At 50.3% G+C, this 16,161-nt stretch overlaps 1 long non-coding RNA gene across 1 annotated transcript; it reads left to right on the plus strand.

Moving 5' to 3' along the window:
• Nucleotides 1-11,482: 11,482 nt before the first annotated feature.
• Nucleotides 11,483-15,528, plus strand: LOC119280880. The gene is made up of 4 exons (XR_005138201.1): nt 11,483-12,127; nt 12,639-12,909; nt 14,417-14,553; nt 14,969-15,528. It is a non-coding gene; the product is annotated as an uncharacterized LOC119280880 (long non-coding RNA).
• The last annotated feature ends 633 nt before the right edge of the window (nt 15,529-16,161 follow it).

Below are 16,161 nucleotides of genomic sequence, written 5' to 3' on the forward strand. Positions count from 1 at the left end.
TTGAGCTCTAGCACCTCTAAAAATCCCTACTTCCCTATGCGAAGGGCCTCTCTATTTACATTATGCAATTTTTAATTTTTTTTTTGAGTCTCCATCTCCTCTCATAAAGCACCAACTAAGGGGCACTATGATCGCACTTGAGCATTAGGTGTAGCTAATATGCGAGTGTGTTTCATGAATGGATCAATGATTAAGCATAATAGGCTAGGAATAACTTGCTTTAGTGTTGATATTTTGAAAGACATGGTTGCTTGTTGATATGCTTGAGCATTGAAATCTTCATGTCAAAACTAGACTATTGCTTTGAATCATATAGAAGTCCAAATGTCCATGCTACAAAAGAAAAGAATATGCGATGAACATGATAGGTAGCATTCCACATCAAAAATTATGTTTTTATCATTTACCAACTCGAGGACGAGCAGGAATTAAGCTTGGGGAAACTGATACGTCTCCAATGTATCTATAATTTTTTATTGTTCCATGTAATTATATTATCATTCTTGCATGTCTTACAATCATTTTATAGCAACTTTATATCATTGTTTTGGACTAACCTATTGACATAGTGCCCACTACCAGCTACTGTTTTTTCTTGTTTTTTTACTTCGCAGAGAACCAATACCAAACGGAGTCCAAATGCAAAAAAAACTTTTTGGAGATTTTTTCTAGACCAGAAGACACACGATGTGACGAGGAAGTACCAGAGGGGGGCTCTAAGGAGAGAGCACAACTCACTTGGGCGAGCCTGGGGCCCACGCGCGCCCTGGTGGGTTGTGCCCACCTCGGCCGCCTCCCGCACCGCCTCTTTGCTCTATAAATACCCCAAAAATCCAAAAAAACCTAGGGGTGTTGATGAAACACAACTCCAGCCGCCGCAAGTTCCAAAAACCACAGATCCAATCTAGACACCATCACGGAGGGGTTCATCATCCTCATTGGTGCCTCTTCGATTATGCGTGAGTAGTTCATTGTAGACCTTCATGTCCGTAGTAGTGCTAGGTGGCTTCCTCTCTCTCTTTTGATTCTCAATACAATGGTCTCTTCGAGATCTATTTGATGTAACTCTTTTTTGCTGTGTGTTTGTTGGGATCCGATGAACTTTGAGTTTATGAGCGGATCTATCTTATCCATGAAAGTTATTTGAGTTCTGATCTCTTATATGCATGATTGCCTATAGCCTCGTATTTATTCTTCGAATATTTGGTTTAGTTAGGCCAACTAGATATAATTTCTTGCCATGGGAAGAGGTGCTTTGTGATGGGTTCGATCTTACGGTGCTCAATCCCAGTGATAGAAGGGGACATGACACATATGTATCATTGCTATTAAGGATAACAAGATGGGGTATATTCCTACATGACTAGATCTTGTCTACATCATGTAATCGTTCCTATTGCATTACTTCATTTTTCCATGAACTTAATACACTAGATGGATGCTGGATAGTGGTCGATGTGCAGAGTAATAGTAGTAGATGCATGCAGGAGTCGGTCTACTAATCATGGACGTGATGCCTATAATGATTATTGCCTGGATATCATCATAATTATTTGAAGTTCTATCAATTACCCAACAGAAATTTGTTTACCGATCGTATGTTGTTTTTCTTGAGAGAAGCCACTAGTGAAACCTATGGCCCTCAGGTCTATTCTTTATCATATTTGCCTTTGAGATCTATTTTTATTCGCTTTTATTTTCAGATATATTAATCCAAAAACCCAAAAATACCTTGATGCATCTTTTTGTTATTTATTTTGTTTCGCGTTTCCGTGAGATCTAATTATCCAATCTACTACAAATTTATCTATCTTTTTACCCAGGAGGGATTGACAACCCCTCTTACGCATCGGGTTGCAAGTATTTGTTCTTTGTGTGCAGGTACCCTTTACATAGTGTTGCATGGTTCTCCTACTGGTTCGATAACCTTGGTATCATCACTGAGGGAAAAATCTACCGTAGTTGTTCTGCATCATCCCTTCCTCTTTGGGAAATGCTGACGTAGTTCAAGCCACATCAACCTGCCAGCCACCTTTATGCAAAACAAGTTGCAGGTCAGTCGGTGGAACCAGTCTCATGTACATGGACATGGAAGGTGGGTCCGGGCTGCTTCATCCCACCATACCGCCGAATCAAAATAAGACGTTGGTGGTAAGTAGTATGACTATCACTGCCCACCACTCTTTGTGTTCTATTCGTGCATATCATCTACGCAGAGATCTACCTCTGATGTCACTGTAGGGAAACATTGCATGGAAAGCAAAAAAATCTACGCACACGCAAGATCTATCCATGGAGATGAATAGCAATGAAGGGTAGAGTGTGTCTATGTACCCTCATAGACCGAAAGTGGAAGCGTTTAGTAACGCGGTTGACGTAGTCGAACTTCTTCGCGATCCAACCAATCAAGTACCAAACATACGGCACCTCCGCGTTCAGCATGCTTCAGCTCGGTGGCGTCCTTGCCTTCTTAATCCAGGAAGATGGTGAAGTAGTGGATGAGTTCCGGCAGCATGATGGTGTGGTGACTGTCGTTGTGATGCTATCTCTGCAGGGCTTCACCTAAGCACTACAAAAATATGACCGAGGGACGAAACTATGGAGAGGGGCGCCGCACACGGCTAAGAGATTGTCGTCGTCTTGTGTGGCACCCCTCCCACATATATATAGGTGGAGGGGGAGAGGGAGAAGCCAAGGAATCTCCCCAAGGAGGCTGAATCCTCCTAGGGTTCCTTCCCTAGCCGCATCCACCTACCATATTTGCCGGAGTGGGAAAGGAAAGGGGGGAGAGGGAAGGAAGTGGGAGGCCGAATCCCCCTCCTTTCCTTTCTCCCATAGGCCGGATGCCATAGGGGGGTGCGCCAACCCCTTGTGGGCTGGTGTGCTCCCTTCTAATGTCCCAAAAGGCCCATCATCCTCCCGTGGCTTCCCGGAACCCCTTTCGGTGATCAGATGACTACCCGGAGCTCTCCGAAATTCTTCTGGTGTCCGAATATCATCGTCCTATATATCAATCTTTACCTCCGGACCATTCCAGAGCTCCTCGTCATGTCTGTGATCTCACCCGGGACTCCGAACAACATTCGGTCACCAAATCATATAACTCATATAATACTATATCATCAACGAACGTTAAGTGTGCGGACCCTACGGGTTCGAACTATGTAGACTTGACCGAGACACCTCTCTGGTCACTAAACAATAGCGGAACCTAGATGCCCGTATTGGTTCTTACATATTCTACGAAAATCTTTATTGGTCGAACCATTATGACAACATATGCAATTCCCTTTGTCTGTCGGTATGTTACTTGCCCGAAACTCAATCGTCGGTATCTTCATACCTAGTTCAATCTCGTTACTGGCAAGTCTCTTTACTTGTTCCGTAATACATCATCTCATAACTAACTCCTTAGTCATTTGGTTGCAAGCTTATTATGATATGTATTAACAAGAGGGCCCAGAGATACCTCTCCGATACTCGGAGTGACAAATCCCAATCTTGATCCATGCCAACTCAACAAACAACTTCAGAGATACCTGTAGAGCATATTTATGGTCACCCAGTTATGTTGTGACATTTGGTAGCACACAAGGTATTCCTCCGGTATTCGGGATTTGCATGATCTCATAGTCCAAGGAACATGTATTTGACATTCAAGAAAGCAGTAGCAATAAACTGAACGATCATATGCTAAGCCAATGGATGGGTCTTGTCCATCACATCATTCTCCTAATGATGTGATCCTGTTACAAATGACAACTCATGTCTATGGTTAGGAAACCTTAACCATCTTTGATCAACGAGCTAGTCTTGTAGAGGCTCACTAGGGACACGATATTTGTTTATCTATCCACACATGTATTTAAGTTTCTGGTTAATACAGTTCTAGCATGAATAATAAACCTTTATCATGGTTAAGGAAATATATTAATAACCATTTTATTATTTCCTATAGGGCATATTTCCATCAAGTATATTGTAGTAACACCCAAAGATCCTTCCTTGACTCCCTACGAGAAAGCAATCTTGGAGCCATCATATCCATTTCACATCTCCAGTACCCAGTTCTAGTTGTATAGATTAGGATACAACTCCGAGCGTATGTTACTGGCGGGGGGATAAACCCTGGGTAGCCTCATCCACATGCTAGAAGATTTCAAGACATCTGGGCCAGCCTAGCCCCTCAGACCGACTGGTCGCAAGGCTGGCCTCCATGGCCGGCTGGAGCCAACGGGTCGTCTCCTAGAAGGTGGTGCGCTCCAGAAGGCGGCGAGGGTAGGGGACGATTCCCGCCAGGAGGCCCCTCACCTCCTCAAAGTCCGCACCCACCTGCTACGACAAGACAGGGCGTGGCAACGGTGCCACCTGCCACCCTCGAATCCCGGAAAGAATGTGCCCACAGTGCAGGCGTACCAGGCGGACACCCCTCGCCTATCACAGCACTGTAGCCACGCGGCCCATGATGATGCCTACGTCAGGCAGAGCCATGCCCCCACGACGGGCGGTCGGTGTGGCCCGCAAGCAGCGGGCTCCATAAGCCCACGCATCCCCAGAAGACGGCAGGGCTGAGCAGGCAGCCTCAAGGGGAGGCCGACTCCTAGAAGGCGGCCGCCCCTCCCCTTGGAGTCTATGCATAATTAATCGGAGGTGACGGGGTGTGGCTACAGTGATCGCCCGCCAGGCGGCGGAACTGTAGCCATGCGCCCCCTGACAAAACCATCGTCATCAGGGGCAAGGCTACAGTGCAGCCTGGTCCCCTTAGCCCACAGGCGGCGGGCCCTACCTGTCAGCTGAGTTCACGGCAGCCGGCGGGACCCACCAGGCGGCGGGCCCCAGCTGTCGGCAGAGAAGCCGGAGCCCAGAGACACTAACGGTCGGGTCCTACGACCAGCCGGATTACCATTGTACTCCTGGGGGGTAGGCCTATATAAACCCCCCAGGGACACCCATGCAAAGGATTCAACCCTTAGATCACCTCATACCCACATAGCTAAGGAGAAGTAGAGCTAGAGGCCTTCTTCCTCCTCTAGCCCGAACAGCTCAAGGAGCAACCTTGTATTTGCTATTGATCATAGTGATGCGGAGACCTCACAGAGTAGGATTAGGGGTGTTATCTCCATGGAGAGCCCCAAACCTGGGTAAGACCCGGCGTCGTTTGAGGTCTTGCCTACTCCTGCTTCTATAGCCCGGCAAAATTTTATTGACACCCTACATGATTAGCCACCTGTTGGCATATGTCGAGGAAGTACCACGTCATTTGACGCCTTCCTTGGGGCAAGGCACACCGTTGTCCGGAGACACATTTTGGACGGGAACCTGTTTCCTTCCCCGTGAGCGCAGCCAGCCTGGCTTGCCCAATGGCGCTTGTGCCGATGCTCTACGCGGCATAGAGGCCGCCTGCACCACGAGCTCCCTCGCCGATCTCCTCGGCGGTGTCCACCTCACCGATGATCCTGCCCCCGACGTGGGTTTGGCCAGCTCCGAGAGCTGCCTCATCGACCTCCTCGGTAAGCTCCACATCGCCGACGAGCTCGCCTCTGACCTAGAGTCTGTTGGCTCCACCGATACGCCCGTCAAGATGGTCATCGACTCCAACACGGCAGATGTTGATGCCTACCTCAGCCACGTAGAGATCATCGACGACCCACTCCCTCGCGCGAACAACATCACCAGCGCCAGCACCGTCACGGAGGTGCTGGTCATCAGTCAGAACGGAGCCTCGGCCAGAGCGGACCAGGATCCGATCCGTTCGACCCTACGAGCCCTCGCCACTCCGGTCGAGGACGGCGCGGACAGTGCAAGCCTGGAGGCACACCACCTTTCGCTCATCGACAGCGCCAAGCAGCTGGCCGCCGCAAAGCGCCTCGCTAACGCCTACTAGCCCGAGGTCAACCGCGCCATAGGCGCCACTCCAGCTGCTGGAGAGCCCAGCCGGCTGGGCGCAGTCCGGCAACGCGGTGCCACCATCGCCAGCATCTTCGGGGCCGACTGCCCTGTCTACGCCACGCCCATCGAGAACCTGCGCGCCGCCCAGGCGGCAGCAGAAGAGTTGGACAACCTAGAGGTCGATGAGAGGCGCCACATGAAGGAGCGCCTTCAGCGGCTCCTCGACGCGGCCGCCATCCAGCAGGAAACTGCCCGCCACGCAGCAGAACCCGACGTGCCAGATGAGAACCGCCTCCCTTGCCGACAGCACGGCGCAACCTCTTGGTCCCCGATAGGCGGCCGAGGGGACCCGGAGCCGGCTGCTAGCCATAGTCGGCGCACGCACCTCATGATCAAGCGCGACCACGACGGCCGCACAAGAGCAGTGGAACGATGCATCGACTTCCCACCTCCCCCGCGCTGGGAGAGGCGTGCCTTCCCGCCGCATGTTGGGCACCCGACTCTCAGAGACCAGCTAGGTCACCACGAGGGAATCGAAGAGCATAATGCCCGCCACCGAATCAACCTGCTTGCTCGATCCCTGGCGATAGAAGAAGAAGATGCAGTCGGCCGACCTTGCTTCGGCCCCCGCATACACGGCGAGCCCTTTCCCAAAGGGTTCTCGCTCCCACGAGATACGCCCAAGTATAACGGCTCTGTGAAGCCAGAGGATTGGCTGGTGGACTACTCCACCGCAGTCAACATAGCAAGTGGCAACAGGCGCGTTGTCGTGAAGTATGTTCCGCTCATGCTCCAGGGCACGGCCCGGACATGGATGAATAGCCTCAAGTCGTACAGCGTCAACACCTGGCTTGATTTCACTGAAGTGTTCATCCACAACTTCACCAGCACGTACAAGCGGACGCCCAAGCCTTGCCAGCTCTCCATGTGCGTCCAAGGCCTGACTAAGTCCACCCGCGATTACTTAATGCGGTGGGGCGAGATGCGCAACTCCTGCGAAGGGGTGCACGAGGTGCAGGCCATAGAGTACTTCACGGACGGGTGCCGAGAGGGCACCTTGCTCAAGCACAAGCTCCTCTGCGATGAGCCAGCAGCCCTCGACGAGCTATTGATCATGGCGGACAAGTACGCCACGACCGACTCCTCCATGAATTTGGAGCTCCAAGTGGACGCGTCTGGGAAGGTGCTCCCTCCAGCTTCCCAAATGCTGGCTGGCGACGCTAGTCGGCGCCAGCAAAACAACAACAAGCACAAGGCCCTGCACCCAGCAGGTAGCAGCAATCGAAGATCAGCAGCCGACTGGTCAGCCCAACACCAAGCGGAAGAAAATTGGCAAGGGAGCATGGCTGCCCGCCCTCTCCTTTGAGCAAGCCCTTGACGCCCCATGCAAGTTCCACAACGGTGCGAAGACGTCCAACCACACCACTCGGAAGTGCAACTGGCTAGCTCGGATCGCCAAGGGCGAGACCCTCCCACCTCCCCCGCCAGCCGGCCCTCCAGCTCTAGTCGTTCAGCAGCCGACAGCCCGAGCAGTCAGTGCCATTCAAGACGAGTTCCTCGAAGAGCACGCCGCTTACCTTGTCTTCATGAGCCAAGCCGGCGACAGGCACAGCAGGCGGCAACAACATAGAGAGGTCAATGCTGTCAGTATAGAAGCTCCCACCCACATGCACTGGTCTGAGAAGCCCATCACTTGGAGCCAAGCTGACCACCCGACTATGATGCCCAACCCGGGTTCATATGCCCTGGTGCTCGAGGCAACCTTTGCAAAGGAGAGGCAGAACAGCTGGTTCGGCCGAGTGCTGATAGACAGCAGCAGCAGCATCAATATCCTGTATCACGAGACCATGGACCGACTGGGCATCAAGGCCAGGCAACTTCAGCCAAGCCGAACTATTTTCCATGGCATAGTTCCCGGCCTGTCTTGCTCCCCAATTGGCAAGATAAAGATTGACGTCCTCTTCTACGACAGAGATCAATTCCGCCGCGAGCCAATCTGGTTTGAGGTGGTCGACCTGGAAAGTCCCTATCACGCGCTCCTGGGTCGCCCTGCGCTGGCCAAGTTTATGAGGGTCCCTCACTATGCATACGGCATACCTGAAGGCCAAGATGTCAGGCACCAAGGGCATCATCGCCGTTGCTGGAGATTACAAGAAGTCACAAGATTGTGCGGCTGCCAGCAGCTGGCTGTCCGAGTCCCTCGTCATAGCTCAAGAAAGACAGCTCCTCGATCGGATGGTAGCCATGGCCAACGAGAAGCCAGCCATGCTGACTGATCCAAGGAAGCTGGTGCAGGGGCCTCATTCCAGCCGGCCAAATAGACCAAGCGGATCCCCTTGGACCCAGATCACCCAGAGAGCTTTGCTATCATAGGCACTGGCCTCAACAGGAAGGCGAACTCATCGATTTCCTCCATGAGAATCGAGACATCTTCGCATGGTCCCCGATAGTTTGGCTTAAGGAATGTCGGCGCCACCTTCCAATGTTGTATGCAGAAGTGCTTGTTGAAGCAACTCATGCGCAATGCCCATGTTTACGTGGACGACATTGTCGTGAAGACGGAAAAGCGTGGCACCCTAATGGAAGATCTGAAGGAGACCTTTGAAAATTTGTGCCGTTTCAACATCAAGCTCAATCCAGAGAAGTACGTCTTTGGTGTACCAGCCGGCCAGCTCCTGGGCTTCCTTGTCTCAGAACGCGGCATCGAGTGCAACCCTGTGAAGATCAAGGCCATCGAGAGGATGGAGAAACCCACCAAGCTGCGTGACGTCCAGAAGTTCACCGGGTGCCTGGCATCGCTCAGCCGCTTCATCAGTCGGCTGGGCGAGAAGGCACTCCCTCTGTACCAAATCATGAAGAAAACCAGTTGCTTCGAGTGGAATGACCAAGCCGATGCCGCCTTCCTCCAGCTCAAGCAGATGATGTCAACGTCGCCTATCCTGGTGGCTCTCGCTGCTAAAGAGTCTATGCTCCACTACATCGCCGCCACCAACCGAGTCATCAGCACGGTGATCATTGTCGAGCGCACAAAAGCCGGCAAAGCCCAGTCGGTCCAGAGGCCAGTATATTACCTAAGCGAGGTCCTGTCGGCCTCCAAGCAGAACTACCCCCACTACCAGAAGATGTGCTATGGCGTGTACTTTGCCGCCAAGAAGCTGAAGCAATACTTTCAAGAGCACTCCATCATGGTCGTCTGCACTGCTCCCCTTGCCGAGATCATAGGCAACAGAGATGCCTCGGGACGGGTGGCCAAGTGGGCCATCGAGCTAGCTCCTCACACCATCTTCAACCAGCCCTGCACCGCCATCAAGTCCCAAGCACTGGCCGACTTCCTCATCGACTGGGCTGAGTCCCAGTACCTACCGCCAACTCTGGACTCTATGCATTGGCAGATGCACTTTGACGGCTCAAAGATGCGCACCGGCCTGGGAGATGGCATCGTCCTCACCTATCCCAAAGGCGACAAGCTGAAGTATATGCTGCAAATCCACTTCGCCACCTCCAACAATGTAGCCGAGTATGAAGCACTCATCTTCGGGCTCCGACTGGCCAAAGAAATTGGCATTCGCCGCATCCTCTACTACGGCGACTCGGACTTGGTAGTCCAGCAGTCGTACGGTGACTGGGACGCCAAGGATGCCAACATGGCAAGCTACCGCTTCCTCGTCCAGCAGATGAGCGGCCACTTTGACAGGTGCGAGTTCATCCATGTGCCACGGGCCGACAATGACACAGCAGATGCTCTCGCCTGCATTGGCTCCACCCGACAAGCTATACCAGCCGGTGTCTCCCTCGAGTGCCTCTGCAAGCCTTCCCTCAAGCCTTCACCATAATCCGACTCCATCTTCGTGTCGACTACCCCAGGAGCAGTCGGATCCGGCTCGGGGACTTCAGCAGTCCATCAGGAGTGGACAGGGGTCTTCATCAGCACCATCAGGAGTGGCCGGCCCCGGCCCGCCGCCTCCCAACCCGGCTCCCCTTATACCAGTCGCCGTGTTCACAGTGGTGGCGGCCCCATCTTGGCGCATCCCATCCGCGACTATTTGATCAGCCGCGTGCTGCCAACCGACCAGGTGCTAGCTAGACAGATCCAACGCAGAGCAGGCGCCTACACCATTGTCAATCCAGAGCTCGCAAGGCAGAGTGTGACCGGCATCCACCAGTGCTGCATAGAACCAGAGAAAGGCATGAAGATCCTCAGAGATATACATCAAGGAGAATGTGGCAACCATGTCGCCTCCAGGTCTCTCGTAGGCAAAGCTTTCCGCCATGGCTTCTTCTGACCGACTGCTTTGGACGATGCCAAAGAGTTAGTCAAGAAGTGCAAGGGGTGCCAGATGTTTAGCACCAAGCAACACCTGCCGGCCTCCGCCCTCAAGACCATCCCCATCACCTGGCCCTTTGCCGTGTGGGATTTGGATATGGTAGGCCATTTCAAGACGGCACGAGGCGGCATGACCCATCTGGTGGTCGCCGTGGACAAGTTCACCAAGTGGATAGAAGCAAAGCCAATCAAGAAGCTGAATGGTCCAACTGCTGTCACATTCATCACCGACATCACTGTCAGATATGGAATTCCTCACAGCATCATCACCGACAACGGCACCAACTTTGCCAAAGGCACCTTGGCTTGTTTCTGCATGAATCAGGGCATCCGGCTGGACTTAGCGTCCATTGTCCACCCGCAGTCAAACGTTCAGGTGGAGTGAGCAAATGTCCTCATCTTGTCCAGCATCAAGCCCCGCCTGATCGAGCTGCTAGAGCGATCGGCCGGCTGCTGGATCGACGAGTTGTCGGCTGTCCTCTGGAGCCTTCGGACCACACCAAACAGATCAACTGGCTTCATGCCTTTCTTCCTTGTGTACGGTGCCGAGGATATCATCCCTACGGATATCGAGTTCGACTCGCCTCGGGTCACTATGTACACGGAGGCGGAGGCCAAGGAGGCGCAAGAAGATGACATCGATCTGGTGGAAGAGGCTCGACTGCTAGCATGCAGCTGGTTTGCCATCTACCAGCAGAGCCTACGCCACTACCACAATAAGAAGGTTAGGTCACGTTCTTTCTGCGAGGGAGATCTTGTGCTCCGCCTGATCCAGCGATCAGCCGGACAACACAAGCTCGCGGCACCTTGGGAAGGCCCCTTCATCATTAGCAAGGCCATGGGCAATGACTCGTACAACCTCATCGACGCCCAGAAACCCAGGGCATGCAAGAGATGCACAACCAGCAAAGAGACGGAGCGGCCAGGGAATACAACTCTGCTCTGCCCGTTTTACAGTTGATTCGAGCGTATGTACCACAACAACTTTTCTATTACGTAAAAGACCTCAGGTCCCCCGAGGTGCACTCGGGGGGCTACCTTTTTATCTATCTTTTTTTTGAAAATTGAGATAGTAGAAGAGTTTCCTACTGCATATATATATATATATAGTAACAGAATAATATTGTGTTACCCTCGGCCCCTATAAGGACGTGATGCACTGACTACAATAGAAACTCCCCAACCCAACCCGCCTCCTACCGCCGGAGGCAGCCGTCGCGGGCGAGCGAGCGACGGCGGCAGCCGGAGCGAGGGAGCCCGCGGCGCCGTGACGGGTCGCTCCCCCGACCCACGCGCTGCCGCCGGCCGGCCATCCGCACGCCTCCCCGCCGACGGGCTCGCCTCCTCTTGTCCCGGACCCCTTGTCCCGGACGATTCCCCCAACCCGATCCCACCACACCGAGCGCGCCGCTGCTGGCCACCTGCCTAGCGCCGCCGCCCCCGCTACCCAGCGAGCCTCGGCCGGCCACTACCTCAGCACGCCGCCGTCGCCCCACTACCCCAGCATGCCGCCTCCATGATCTCCCTCCCCCAGTGTGCCGCCGCCTACCCCTGCCTCCGTGCGCCACCACCTACCTCCGAGCGCCGCCGATCTTTGCGCACAACTGGCCACCGCTGCCTCCCGCGCCAACTATGTCCTGAGACTAGCCACGGTGGTGGATCCAAGATCCGCCGAGGGAAAACGGGAGCTGCTGCTCCCTGTTGATGGCCGGTCCTCGCCACCGGCCGCCGCACTCCCGATGTGTCCCGAGCACCAGCGCCCCTAGAGGCTCGCTCCCCTGCACCCATGAACCAGCGCCATCCACCACTCGAGCAGGATGGCAATGGTGACAACATCCAGCGGTCCTCCTCTGCCTCTACTCGCCCTGCCTTCATCATCGGCCAACTGTGCAAATCCATGTAAAATGAGTTCAGGTAAGTTTAGATCCCTGTACAAAGTTCAGCTAAGATTCAAGCACATTTCCCGCTAGCCACACAATGCTTGAACTAACGGCCTTGATTTACGCGTGCTGATGGCCACCTGCCTAGGCAAGCGCATTTCCTTGCTTGCCTAGCTGCTAGCCGGATTCTTGTTCTGTTATGGGTGCCGTGCTTATTTGAACTTTAATTGCAGCTACTATTACAGTGTGTGCGTACATGACTGAAACTATATGATGTGTGTGCTATGGTTACCTGAACTTCAATTCTAGCTACTATTCGAATCTTATACTAGCACGTACAAGACTGGACTCGTACTACTGCACACTAGTGTGCCATTTTGCTTATTCATTCCTTGAACTTTGCATGCTCTCTATTCTTTCAGAGATATGCTCAAAGCTAGTTCCTCAGAGGTGTATTCTTTCATAGATATGTTAAAGCTAGTTCTTTATTCTTTCAGAGATATGTTGTTTACATACTTTCAGCTCACATTGTAGCTTTTTGTCAGTTCAATGGATTCCAAAAAGGAAAAAACTATGGATGGGTGAGAAATCAACTTCCTGTACAGTTGTGCGATGAACATTGGACGACCTCGACCACCGGCACCACTGCTTCCCGACCTCATGCTTGCATCGCCATCTCCCAGTGAGGCTCTACCGCCGGAGCACCTTGGCCGTTCACCGCCACCACTCAAGGCCGTTCAACGCCACCACCCCAGGCCGTTCATTGCCAGCAGCACCCTGGATCCCACCCCTCGCCCTAGGAGTTTCAGTTATTGAGTGAGTTTCAGTCCAACTTGAGCTCCCTGAGATGATCATATAATTAACTTCAAAATTACTACATGGTCCATGTATTTTACAGCAAGTCCATGTAGTACTACATGTGAAGTACCAATTTCCTGGCAAAATGCTTGCTTTACAAAGGATTTCTCCTTGCAAAATGTTGATTGTTAGCACTAACTCACAGAAGTTGCCCATTGAAGATGATGTTATCAAGCCATAACTAAGTTTGATGAGAGAACAATCTGACGAGTGACCTTACCACTAACAGACAGCTGCTGCAGGAAGCCATCAAATTTCTTTGGTGTGCAGAGTATAATAAGTGTGATAGTGGCAATTTTCAAAAACTTTAATAGTTCAAGTACATAAGAAAACATAAGTCCACTCTGTAAAAATGACAGTAGACGCAGAAAGTTCAGTTTTGCTATATACAATTGGTAATTCAGATGTGTTTTTTTGTGGTTTAGATTTCGGCAGTAAACTATGCAAACAATTTAAAAGTACTCAAGTCCAACTTGCAAACTAGTAGCAGTCCTATAGTGCAACATGCATCAAATTCAAAAAAATAGCAAACCTGACTTGAAGCAAGTTCGCATCTGGTTGTTTATTTTGTAGCTCATCGTTTCTTATGTAAGCAAATGCTTCTATTCTAATCTAGTTGTTTTTTTAGCTCGCCTTTTCTTATATAATGTTAAAAGTCCACTAGATGAAAAATTCTGTGTGTTAGCTAGATCAGTACAAGTGCTCATCAGTACGACAAGCAGCAGTATTGATCAGTACAATTTACACAAAAAACTACAATATCTTGCTAGCTTGCAGCTATAATTTTGATTGCACAACAGTTTAATTGCATCGCCATCTCCCGGTGGGGCTCTGGTGCCGGAGCACCCTAGCCGTTCACAGCCACCGCTCCAGGTCGTTCAACGCCACCACCCCTGGCCGTTCATTGCCAGCAGCACCCTGATCCCACCCCTCACCCTAGTTATTTCAGTTATCGAGTGAGTTTCAGTCCAACTTGAGCTCCTTGAGATAATCATATAATTAACTTCAAAATTATTACATGGTCCATGTATTTTATAGGAAGTCCATGTAGTACTACATGGGAAGTACAAAAATTACTTCTAGTGAGAGTTCATTTAAATCTACAGGGTCTAGTCCCATATATCTTTTAACCAGGTTCATGGTGAAGCCCAGGGTGCTCGTCGGCGATCACAAGAAGCAGGCCATCGAGAAGGAGTTGGGCGACATGGTGCAGCGGTGTGGCCAGTTCAACCACCTAGCTGATAGATCATGATTTTCTCTCTTTTTCCTATGTCTCTTAATGTGTTACCCCTTCCTCTTTTCGTATAGCGTATTCTGAACATCAGATGCTTTCAACAATGTGTCGCACAAGTTCAAGTATAGTTGTTGCAAGAGTTCAAAAATCTGAACAGCTTAAGCTCAACCCAATTTCAAGAATTGTTTCCTTTATAAATTGTTAGAAGTTTGTGATTTTGGCGCATGGCAGGAGCTCGTTGACGATGAAGGATGTGAAGCTTCACCACCATTCACAACTCCAGTATGGTCCAGTTCGTCATGAGGATCCGGAGCTTCAACTTTTCAGTTCATCTTTCATATGCTTTTTAGTACATCTACTTCCTCGTCGTAAGTCCAATTTCCATTTCATGTTTCCAGCTTCCTATAGAACAAACGTGTGCTTGTGGTTAAGCATGAGAAATGAGCATCTGTACTGCCTTTTATCAGTTTGTAGAGCAAAACATGTACCAGAGTCAAATTCTCAAAAAAAGGCTCTTCTTTGCATCTTTCAATGCTCACGGTTCAGTTTGTGTGTGTTACTCCACAATATATAATTTTCTGTTTAATTCTTATTTTCGTTCAGTTCAATAAATAATTTTAGTTAAGTTCAATATATAATTTTAGTTTAGTTCAATATCTTGAGTATCACCTTTTTCTGCCATGAACTCATGCTATAATATGGGCAGCTAAGTTCACTCTGAATATGTTGATACTAAACCAGAAGTTGGCTCTGAACTCTCATATTCGTCTTAACAATTGACAGGTCTGAATATGTTGCCGCTGCCATGCTGATTTCCTGTTGCGACCTTGTTGATTCTCCGCCTTCGAAATGCTCCCTCAATCCCTCGCATGGACCACAGCCGACTGTGGGATGCACTTTCCATGCGCAACCATGTGACCATGTAGATGCACGTCTTCATTGAGTCGCTCAAAGCGCATATGTGTGTGTTGTGTTCATGCGTGCGTGGTCGCGGCCATGCTTGGCGTTTTGGCGTTGTCTGTGTGTGGTCTTGCGGGCGTCTCACCTCAAACGCATCCCAGGACGGTGCACGAGTTGCTGAGGAAACGCCCAAGCCTGTGGCCTCTTGACCACAACTTCGTCTCATGGAAGCTGTTGGATGTGGACAGCCAGTACGAATTCAAGTCTAAATGGCTCATCGAGGAGAAAAAGAAGAGGAACTCGAGTGGTTTCTCTATGGAGAAGGGCAGAAGACATTTTGCTCTGAACATACTTGTTGATATGCCCATGAGAACGGGTACATTTGTCTACATATTTTTGTGTTGCTGACGAGGGCTACACAAGTTGTATTTACAAGTTGAACTTAAGCGTATGCCCTATAAAGTTCGTGCATGTGTGGATGTTCTTTTGACATTGAACTGTTATGTGCTTGCAAAATCTGAAGTGTTGATCCATCAGCATTCGCAGCTTCGAACCTCATTCTTGTATGTTGTGTGTTTCAAGTGCTCAATGAAGTTTATGTTCTGAGATCATGTGTAACTACCTAGGCGTTCATGTTTACTAACCAGTAAGTACACATGTTGCTTCTCTCGCGCTCGTCTTTGCTGGTGGTGAATAGTTCAAATTCTTGGCAATTTTTGAAACGTTCAAATTGATAAATGTGGTAAGTTCGAACGAAAAACGAACCCTTAGCCAATTTCACTGAGGAAAAAAATAAGGAGTTCATGTATTACTAGTGCTCTCTCCGCTATCCTTACTATTTGTCCATTTCTATTTTGGTGATGTCCATAGATTGACAAAAAAATTGTAGTGGAGAGTTCATGTATTACTAGCACATGAGTTCAAATTGTAAAAGTTCAAGCAAAAAAAACCCCATGCAATTCAAATGGTAAAAAGTCCAAGTCATAAAATAAGAGAAGTCCAGAACATCGTTGTAAAAAAGTGTTTAGTTTAAAAAAAGAATAAAAAACATTTTCTTTTTGAAAAAATATCATTCA

The sequence above is a fragment of the Triticum dicoccoides genome, chromosome 3B (assembly GCF_002162155.2).
Source record: "Triticum dicoccoides isolate Atlit2015 ecotype Zavitan chromosome 3B, WEW_v2.0, whole genome shotgun sequence".
Lineage (NCBI taxonomy): Eukaryota > Viridiplantae > Streptophyta > Magnoliopsida > Poales > Poaceae > Triticum > Triticum dicoccoides.